The sequence below is a fragment of the Gopherus flavomarginatus genome, chromosome 2, assembly GCF_025201925.1.
Source record: "Gopherus flavomarginatus isolate rGopFla2 chromosome 2, rGopFla2.mat.asm, whole genome shotgun sequence".
NCBI classification, from domain to species: Eukaryota; Metazoa; Chordata; order Testudines; family Testudinidae; genus Gopherus; species Gopherus flavomarginatus.
Genome location: NC_066618.1, coordinates 133550945 through 133561422, shown reverse-complemented (window position 1 = coordinate 133561422; position 10478 = coordinate 133550945). Strand labels below are relative to the sequence as shown.

The 10478-nt window shown below is 51.6% G+C and overlaps 3 non-coding genes across 3 annotated transcripts; 1 reads left to right on the top strand and 2 right to left on the bottom strand.

The window, feature by feature from the left end:
• Nucleotides 1–3707: 3707 nt before the first annotated feature.
• TRNAA-UGC (transfer RNA alanine (anticodon UGC)) lies at nucleotides 3708–3779 on the bottom strand. The gene has a single exon. It is a non-coding gene; the product is annotated as a tRNA-Ala (tRNA).
• Nucleotides 3780–7613: 3834 nt separating this feature from the next.
• Nucleotides 7614–7686, bottom strand: TRNAF-GAA (transfer RNA phenylalanine (anticodon GAA)). Its single transcript has one exon. It is a non-coding gene; the product is annotated as a tRNA-Phe (tRNA).
• Nucleotides 7687–9304: 1618 nt separating this feature from the next.
• On the top strand, nucleotides 9305–9378 carry TRNAI-UAU (transfer RNA isoleucine (anticodon UAU)). Its single transcript has one exon. It is a non-coding gene; the product is annotated as a tRNA-Ile (tRNA).
• Nucleotides 9379–10478: the final 1100 nt, after the last annotated feature.

Genomic DNA, 10478 nt, shown 5'->3' with positions numbered 1-10478 from the left:
GAGTTGAATTCTAGGCATGGAAAACACGAGCTTAAGGAGGCAGAATTTTATTCCACAGCTGGGATTTTGTCCCTTAGAATCAGTGGGGACATAAGGGTTTGTCCTTTTTGTTTCACCTTTTCCTCCATCCACCCTCCCTCCCTCGTTTCTCTTCTTCTCTTGCTTCTTTTCTCCTTTTTCCTATTCCCCTCCCAACACCAGGAGGTATGCTTGTGTGTGTGTGTGTGTTGCGGGGCAGTGCTCTGTAGCTCCCACTGTGGGAGGTTCACCGAAAAATGTGGGGCTGAAATAGTGCTTGGGCAGTGATCCCCACCAGTGACCTGGGCCATCCTTCGGGCTCTCTGGGCTCATCTTCAGCCTCCCGTCCTCAGTCTCTACCCTGATTGGCTGAGCAGGGGGTTATTGACAGGGAGGAGACTCAGGTCCTTGTTGTTCTCTTTTAAGACCAAGGAAATAAGTCAGAACCAGTTCTATGTTTGGTGAATTTTGCTGCTTCTCTGCATTAATGGTCTCTGAGCAGTTCATGATTCTCTCTAACATTGCAGTTCTCCTCAAATACTTGCTGAATAATTACTGTCACTATTGTTGGTCTGGAGCTCATCTGAGACCACTTTATTCAGGTCATTCAATGTCTGAAATTCAAGATCCGATGGTTATTTTGAAAATTAGGGCTCTTGTGTCCTATTCCCAACTCTGCCACCGACTGCCTGTGTGACCTAAGACAAGTCAATTCTCCTTTCTCAGCCTGAGCTTCTCCCTCTTTCAAGTAGGGATAATAATGATCCGCTCCTACCTACCTCATGGTGCGTGGAGGCAGGGCTGGTTCTAGGTCTTTTGCTGCCCAAAGCAAAAAAAAATTTTGGCTGCCCCCACCCCATCCCTGCCCCCCCCACTCCCCTGCTGCCCAAGCCCTGGGCTTTCCCTCCCCACCTGAACCCCCTGACACTCCAGCTCTGGGCCTCCCCCCAACCGCATCCCCCTGCTGTCCCAGCCCTGGGCTCTCCCCCCCCACACACCCCGTGCTGCCCCAGCTCTGGGCTCTCCTCTCCCCCCCTCCAGTGCTCCCCCACCCACACACACTCCTGCCGCCTCAGCCCTGGGCTCTGCCCCCACCACCCGCACCTCCTGCCGCCCCAGCCCAGCCTGACTGGCTGTGTGACCTGAGACAAGTCAATTCTCTTTCTCAGCCTGAGCTTCTCCATCTTTCAAGTAGGGATAGTAATGATCTGCTCCTACCTACCTCACGGTGGGTGGAGGATGGGGATCCATTGGAGAGTGTCACTAGGAATAGTGCATAATATAAGGTGTCCTATCACATTTACTCAGAGCAGATTAACACATAATAGAATAGCTGAAATAGTCTATTTGATTTGTATGTTTTTATTTTGAAATTGTTAAAAGCAGCAACGACGTAGCTCAGACTGAAGCATCTTATCTAATGTTTGAGATCTAAGTGTCTCCTCTTTGTGTGCGAGGAGACAATTTAACACACTGTGACAAACAGGAGATGCTTTTGTTTTGCAACAAAATACTTTTGCAAAGAACTTTCATCCCACTTGTTATGATTTTGAGAAACAAACTGATTTAGTCTGAATGGGATTTTCTGACAGAAATGGTTTCAATGAAATTTCCTCACCATCTCGATTCCTGGGCTCTATCCCTACCTCTAAGGAGGAGAGGGAGGGTTTGTCTGTTAGAACAGGAGTCAGGACCGCTGGCTTCTCTTTCTGGCTCTGCCACCACCTTTCTGTGTATGCCCTTGGGTAGGTCACTTCCCTTCTCTGTACCTCAGGCTCCTCCCCGTCTGTCCAATGGGAACAGGGACAGTTCTCGAACTCTGGGCAGTTGTGAGCCTGAGTGAGATAAGGGGTGTTAAAGCCCTCTGTGATGGAGAAAGGGGAGTTTCACAGTGTTTAGCACCAAGGAATTCTAAAGTTTGCTAAAGTGTCTAGTCTGTGGAAACAAGAAATGGTCGGGCCCTAACTTTTTAAAAGCCCATTCAGGGATGTGAGTCCCTGTCTTTTCGGTACCTGGGGTTCTTTGCCAGCAGGAGAGAAGAGGTTCCTGCCTCCGTTTTTGTGGCCTAAACAAACCCGGTGTTGTGGCCCAGTTCTCGTCTGAGATCCCTGAAAAAGAACATCTTCCCACCCATGATCAAGACAGGACCTATCATGCTAGTTACATTTTAATAAGACCAAAGCCTCCTCAAACCCGGTGTCACAATCACTGGAATGATTTTACCTTGATATTTTACCGGCCGCAGACACAAAGCGAGTCAAATTACAGTTTCTCTTCAGCGTCAGTGCACACACAAGAATCCGGAGGCTTTTCATTCCTTAGGTTCTGCTGCCATTTCATTTCTGTCCTCTTCCAAGATTTATCATTGTGCAAAGCAATATTTGGCCTTGGGAGTGTCCCCTCTGGTCCTGCCTGCTGCCTATGGGAAATTAAAAGGGCCCAGAGATCCCTGCCGCCGCCACCACCACCAGCACAAGGGGGCTAAGGCAGTTTCCTGCTCACCCTCGCTCCGTGTGGCACGCCACCCCCAGAAGCAGCTGGCACGTCACTGTAGCCCATGAGGTGTGTGTGGGGGGTCTCCCCGAGTGCCAACTCTGCCTACTGTGGCAATGGGACCTGTGGGGTGGAGTCTGCTGGCAGTGGTGCACAGAGACACTCCCAGCCCTCCTGGTTAGAGGCTGCTTCCAGAGAGGGGTGCACATTGCTTTTGGGAAATGCTTGAGGTAAATGCTGCACCCCTCACCCTCTCCTGCACCCCTCACACCCTGCTCCAACTCAAACCCCATATCCGCACCCAAACTCCCTCCAAGACGCTGCCCACCACACCCACTCCTGCACCCCAACCCTCTGACTGAGCCCAGACCCTGCACTCAAAGTCTTTCCCAGAGCCCAACACCTCCCTCCCACACCCAAACTCCCTCCCAGAGCCTCACACAGGTGTGGGGTGGGGCAGGACTTGGTCCCATTCTGGGAACCACCAAAAATTATACAAACCTGCCAGCTCTGTCCAGCCCAACCTTCTGCTGATGCACCTCAGCCCACACCCGTGCAGGGTTTGAAGCTTTCATTGCTTAAATTCCAGGACACTGAGGGATTTCAGCTCCCCTTTGCCCAGAGGGAAACCACCCCACTCCCAGCCAGGTTCTTGTCCACGGGATCACTGTAGGGGGGCTGGGTCCCTCTGGGTCTTTTCTCTCTCTAGGACAGGCCAGGGTGCAATAACTGGGGCATCTGAGCACCCAGGACCTTCTGTGGGGCTGCCATTCCCCTTCCCCTTCTGTGGTCCCATCTGTCACTGACTCCAGCCTTTTTTCTATCCATCGTCAGCACCATCTCAAGCCAGCTGCACCCGCCTCAAAAAGTCAGTGTCCCCTGGTGGGTGTAAATCACTGACCTCTCTCCTCTCTGAGCACTGACAGCCCCTCTGTTTCCTTGCCTCTCGGGCTGTGCAGATGGGACCTTTCCCTCCAGTGCTGGAGGATTCGCCCTTCTCATCTACCATTGTCCCAAGCAGCACAGCGGGTGGGAATCTTAAACATACCGAGGTGACTTAGGAGCAGAAACTCCCCCAGGACCTTCCATGCAATTGTCCCTTGCCCCTCAGTGAGCAGGATTGAAGCTCGGGCAAGGAGCCTGGTGGGCCACATCCCCTCTGGGCATGAGCAAAGCAGCAGGATGAAAAAGAAACCTGGAGATGTGGGGGATTGAACCCAGGGCCTCATACATGCAAAGCATGTGCTCTACCACTGAGCTACAACCCCACCTTGATCTGAGCCTTGCTCTGAGGGCCAAACCTGCTGTCCTGGAGGTTGGTGGTTCATGGGGAACACTTTGCGGCAGGGCCGGATTCTATACAGCAGAGGAGGAGAGAGAGTGCATGCCCTGGACCCAGGGTGCGGCGATACAAGACTCAGCCTTCATACTGCATTGGCTGGGTGCAGGGGTGAGAGTAACTTACAGGACTTACCGGTACTGCGGGAGTCCTGAGGGGGCGTGGCCTCATCCAGAAGAGGCGTGGCATCTCAAGAGTTAAAGGCCCTGGGGCACCAGCTGTGGCTGGGAGACCCAGAGCCTTTAAATCAACCAGAGGCTCCTAGCTGAAGAGGGGGCTGGGAGCCCCCCAGGGCTCATGGGGCAAATTAAAGGGCCTAGGCCTCCAGCCACCAGGAGAACCCCAAGCTTTGCGGGACTGGGGCAGGGATTTAAAGGGCCCAGAGCTCCTGCCGCTGAGGGGAGCCCCGAGCCCTTTAAATCCCGGCCCCAGCCCGGTCACCAGAGCCACGGCCAGGATTCAAAGGACTCTGGGCTGCCTGCAGCAGCATGGAGCTCTCAGCCCTTTAAATCTCAGCTGCAGCTGGGATTTAAAGGGCTCTAGGCTGCCCGCAGCCGCGGGGAGCTCTGAGCCCTTTCAATCCCGGCCCCAGCCTGGCCGCCAGAGCCCTGGCCGTGGGCAGTCCAGAGCCCTTTCAATGCCCGCCATGGATGCCAGTGTGGTCCAACACGGCGTACTGGCTCTTGCCAGTACACCATACCAGACTGGACCGGCTTACTTTCAGCTCTGGGTGGGTGGGTGGTGCTGCAATCCCCTGCTAGAAAGTAATGTTGGTGGGGGACTCTGTGAGCAGCTCAACACCCAACCCTGGTGGCAGACGCAGTGTGGGGGACTCCAGGTGTTTCTAGGATCCATTATTTCCACCTGCCTGTAAAATCCGGTTTTCCCCAGCACATTCACTGCAGTGCAATTGGGTCAGTGTTTCCATGGCTGCACACAAAGAATAGCTCCCAGTTTCCTCTCTGTCTGCAGCAGGATTAGCCTGTGTCGGTGGTTAATGAGGTGGATCTTGTAGTTTGTTATTCATTCCCCACCTTGAAAATTCAGACAGTCCCTTTCCTACTCAAATCCCCAGCACCTCAGTGACCCTGGTAGCAGAGGTTGGGTTTTCCCTGAGGGCCTGAGATTTTCAGGGGTCTTTTTCCCTCCACTAACTCTAAATCCCCCACTCTAGCAGGAACTTAGAAAGTCAGACCTCGGTCAATGGCAGGACTGGGCTTTGAAAAAGAGATTTGTTTTTCCTCCCCGTCATGAGAAAGAAAGTAAGAGCTGGCAGCTCTGGTGCAGAAAACCACTTTTTCCTCTGGCTGCGGAGCTTCCAACCAGGTGCAGATGACTGGTGTCTCCTGAAGGGGAGGGGCACAATGTCAAGGTTCAGCCCCATCCCCTTGCAATCAACAGCCCCCTCAGCTGTGAACAGTGCAGGGAGAGGAAGCAGCAAAGGCAGCCCCTCTCCATTCACCCCTGCAGCAGCTGCTTTGCAGGGAGGGGGCCTGGCAGCACCACATAATGCAGCAGGCGATAGCTAACCCAGGTGGGGCACATGACCCCACACACGCCCTCTGCAAGTGTTGCCTCTGAAATTAGGAACACTGGTGAGTTCAGGGCACAGCTGCACACCCAGAAGAAAGCCCAGCACAACACACCCAGGGTGAAGGGGGTGCTAACGCCTGGCATTAAACCAGAAACCTTTAGATCTTCAATCCGATGCACTCCCAGCTGAGCTACTTTGGCAAGGACCAGGCCCACCAGGAAGGCTTAATACACGAGCCACAGCACATGCTGGGAAGATTTAAATCTGGATGTCACAACGCAGGAGCCAAGCAGTGGACTTGACCTGGAGGGGCAGGCTGGGGTTTCCTGTATCCCATTCACTCAAGCCAGCACCTGCCCCCTCACAAGCTGTCACTGGCACCCCCAGGTCGGCAAGAAAGGAGCAGCGGTTCTCACTGGAACAACTCCTCTCGCAGGCTTCTCCCAAGCCTAAAACAGAAAACCATCTTGCCAGAAAGCAGCCTACTCGTGTCATAGTATAATTCCCAAATCTGGACCTTAGCGTCCAGGATATGGGTACTAGCATGAAGTCCTCTAAGCGTAATTACCAGCTTAGATTCTGTAGCGCTGCCACCAATCAGGAATTTCTAGGGCCTGATACCCTCTGGTCCCCCCAAAACCTTCCCAGGGGACCCCACGACCCAGATTCCTTGAGTCTCACAACAAAGGGAAATAAACCATTCCCTCCCACCTCTTTACCTCCTCCCAGATCTTTCCTGCCTGGGTACACTAGGAGATACCGTGATTCAATTCCTTGAAACACAACACAGAGAGATCAAGTTTCTCTCTCCCCTTCTCCCAGAGGCAATACAGATTCAAGTTCCGTGAATCTAACACAAAGAGGAAATTTACCTTTCCCTCCCTGCTTCCCCCTCACCCAGAGGCAATACAGATTCAAGCTGTGTGAATCTAACACAAAGAGGAAATTTATCCTTCCCTTCTCCCCACCAATTCCCTGGAATATACAGACTCAATTCCCTAGAGCCTCAACTGGGAAAAAAAAATCAAACAGGTCTTAAAAAGCAAAACTTTTAATAAAAAAGAAAGAAAAAAAGTAAAAGGTTTATCTCTGCATTTTAGATGGTAAAAAGTTACAGGGTCTTTCAACTTATAAACAATAGAAAGAAACTTTCTCCAGCAGAAACACAATTTAAGCTATTCCAGCAAGTACACATATGCAAATGGAAAAAAAACAAATTAAAAGACTATGGCCGCCTTTTCTTACTTACAATTCTGAATAGATAAGAGACTGTAGCAGGGAGATTGGCAGAAACCTGGTTGCACCTCTAGCCCCTTCCAGGACCCAAAGAGAACAAAGCCAAACCCAAAACCCACAAACAAAGGCTTCCCTCCACACGAGATTTGAAAGTATCTTGTCTTCTGATTGGTCCTCTGGTCAGGTGTTTGGGTCCCTGTTTGTTAACCCTTTACAGGTAAAAGAGACATTAACCCTTAACTTGTTTTCCTTCCACCCAGAACCCCACATCTTTTCCTGGGCTGCAAGTAGCCACCCCTGGGATGCCAAGAGGTAGAAACAAGATTCTACCTCCCAGCAGCCAAGTGCACTTCCATGGGTTCGACTGGCCTAATTCCTCCAGCTTCCCCAGGCTGACGCCAAGGTATTTTCTCCACTGATATCACCACCCTCTATCGTGCGGGGGTTGGGGTTATCCCAGGGACAGGCCAGTGGCAGAAGGAGGAGGCCTTGCTGGACAGCAAGGGGAGCTGGGAAAAGGAAGCCACTACGTTTCTGCCTGGTTTTTGGGCTGAGGCCCTTTTGCAGATTAGGCAAATGTGAGAACCACCACGCTACAGAAACTCCATCACAGTGCGCTGCCCTGTCCTGCCCCGCCCTCAAATTCCCTGCACTTTGGTGGTGCTCATCCTGGCACACACTGAGGGGAGAACCTGGAGAAAATGGCGGCAGCTCTTCGATGGGTCAGCTGGCAGAGCAGAGGACTGGAGCTGGCACTCAGCAAGTTGTCCTTACATCGCCCATGTGACTCCAGCTTGAGGGGGAGCTGCTTTTTCTTCCCCTTTCTGAGAAAGAGCAAGAGAAGAAAGAAAGTTCAGGAGGGCCAACTGGCTGCAGAAGCCAATGCTGCCTTTTCCTGCTGCATAGCCTGAAAGAAAGAACGTGCATTAGGTAAAGGGACTGCTGTGTTGCCAGGAAACAGCCCACAGCTGCACCGAAAAGGATCGAAGAGGCTGCTGAAGCCTGGGATTGAACCACAGATCTTTAGAGCTTCAGTCTAACGCTCTCCCAACTGAGCTACTTCAGCACCTGTAGGGACCTCTTTTGGGCTGCTGCTTCTCACCTTGAAGCTTATTTTCAACAAACCAGCTCTCCAGTCACCACTGGCCAATGCAGGAAGGACAGCGCTTGCTATTTTAGCACTCAGAAATGTCATCAACTAGTCTCTGGATCTATTGAATGCTGCACTTCAGTTCATGGGGGAAAGGCGAGAGACACAACCTTTGAACAAAAGGCCTGGGGTTAACATCCTAACGCTGTCTCCTACTGTAACACTATTTAATACTGGCCAACCCTGTGCTGGTGACAGTTCCATTTCTAGGTGTTTGTACATTTCAGTTACTGTGAAAATTAAAAAGTTTCCATATGCTTAGAGGAAATGAATTTGTTTTATTTTCTTATATATGGCATGAATAAATACAGATTTACACATCCTAGCATGAAAATGTATTGTCTAATATGATCGAGAAAATCATGCGTCCAGATTGTGCATTGAAATCATGATATGAGCTACAAATGCAATAAAAAATAAGGTATTCAATGGTTTAACATATGGAGCAGGGGTAGGCGGCACCGAAGACACTTCTTGCCTTGAGTAGGGAGTAGCTCAGACCTCCAAAGGGCCTGGCCAGGAGCAGGACATTGGCACAGCAAGGGAGGGGTGTGGCAGTGACATCATAAAGGCCTTTTGCAGGACCTCAGACTATTGGTCCAAGGCGGTGGGGAGATGGTGACCTCACAGAGAGATGCTGACATCAGCCAGGCAGGACGGGGCAAGGGGCCAGGGAATTCTCAGAGACCCCTGTGGCTTTGCTTCGCTTCAGCAAGTCTCCTTCTCCAGGTCTCTCTTTGAGGACTGAGAGAGTATTCGGGTTCACGGACGTGAGCGCCAGGAGGAACCTCTTTCAAGTTTTCTCCTTCCCTTTTAGTGATTTTACTAGAAAACAGCCATCCCTGTTTAGAAGGTAAGAGCCTTCTCGAGGGAAGGGGTGTCATGGGGGTGTCAGAGTTCAGATGCCAATGCCCCGCCGCCCCCACTGTAAGGAAGCTCCTGCCACCTGCTCTATGTTTGCAGGGTGGGAGTGAGCAGCATCCATGGCAGAGATTTGCTCCTGGCTGCCGGAGCAGAGCAGCAGGCTCAGCTGTCAGAACTTCCTGGAGCTATGAAAGGGGAGGGCCCCATGGCTCTGTAGCAGAATGCAGGGCAGGTGAGTTCACAGATGGCATTGTGGGATACTGCTGGAGGCCAGTTATGGTTATATAATGAACGGCAGCATCTAAACTGGCACTCTGTCACTTTAAGTTTGCTGCAAAAAGCTCTAGGCCTCTCGTCGAGGTGGTTTTATTTTGTCACCAAAACAGGGCAGTTTTGTGGCCAGACGTGGCATTGCAGTGTGTGCACCAGCCAAAAGCTGGTGACCGAGGGAGCGTTGTGTGTTTTTCACGCACCTCAGCAATGTGATGATGCTAAAATAACTTTGTAGTGCAGACCTGGCCAAAGATTCACACACACACGCACAGCTTGCAAGGAAAACCTCATCTGCTCCTCTGCTTTGCAGAATCCAAACACAAGCAAAGCTTGTCAGGGCCTGGTGGAGATGTCAGTGAGTCAGGTGTGGTCAGACACTGTGTTTTAGCTACATGCAGGCACCATGGCTCAGCTGGTTAAAACACTTACCTTATAAGCAGGGGATCCTGGGTTCAACTCCCAGTGGTGCCTGGGGGAGTAGCTTTTGGGGCACCTGGTATTGGCTACTGTCAGAAGACAAGATTCAGAGCTAGATGGGCCTTTGGTCTAGCCCAGTGTGGTTTTTCTTATGGTTTAAATTATGCTCACAGCCACTGATAATAGAGTTACTGAAAGTTTGGGAGTTAGGAGCTGATAGTTTAGTGGTCCAGTCCCCTTGCAGATGACCTCCTCCCTCTGGGACAGGGGCAGATCTGAGCTCTCACACCAAATGCTCATTGTGGCTGCCAGAATCTGTGGGCAGCTCGTTTAGTTTGCATCGAGGGTTGAGTCCTGCTTTGTGCCCAGTGTCTGAGAATGAAAATCCTAAACCGCCCTTTGAAATAACAAATGCAGCAGGACATGTCATTGTCCCTGTCCCAAAGCAGACAGACCAGTGGAGAAATGCCATTGAGTCCACGGTAATACTCCACTGCCGTTTTACCTTTTTGGCTTGCTAAACTCCCTCCCAACCTTGTGGGGTCCCAGACCCCGGTATTGAGCCTGAGCCGAGACGTCTACACTGCAAATTTACCACCCCACGGCCCAAGCCCCAGGAGCCTGAGCTGGCATGGGGCAGCTCTGGGTGTTTCATTACACTGTGGACATAGCCTAGCATTACGTCTACACTGCCATTAACACACCCAAGTCACTATTCTCAAACCCTGGGTCAGCTGATTCAGGCTTGTGGGGCTTGTGTTGCAGGGTAATAAAATTACAGTGTAGACACTTGCGCTTGAGCCCAGCCTCTGAGACCCCACGAGGGGTGAGGGTCTCCAAGCCTGGGCTCCAGTCTGAGCCCAAATGTCTGCACTGCAGCTTTTAGCCTCACAACCTGAGCCCCAGGAGCCCAAATCAGATCATCCAGGCCAGCCGGGCCACAGGGATTTTATCTCAGTATAGCTGCACTCTCAGGGTACGTCTACATTGCAATGCAAGCCCAGGGTTAGCAGAAGTCATGTCAGCAGCCCCAACACATAAACCTAAACCACGAGGAAAAGATCCACCCACAAATAAGCTGTTGTCCTTAGTCAGTGCAAGCCCAGAGGTGCCTCTGTAGAGTTCATCTGCCATCCTGGGTGGAAAAGGGGGAA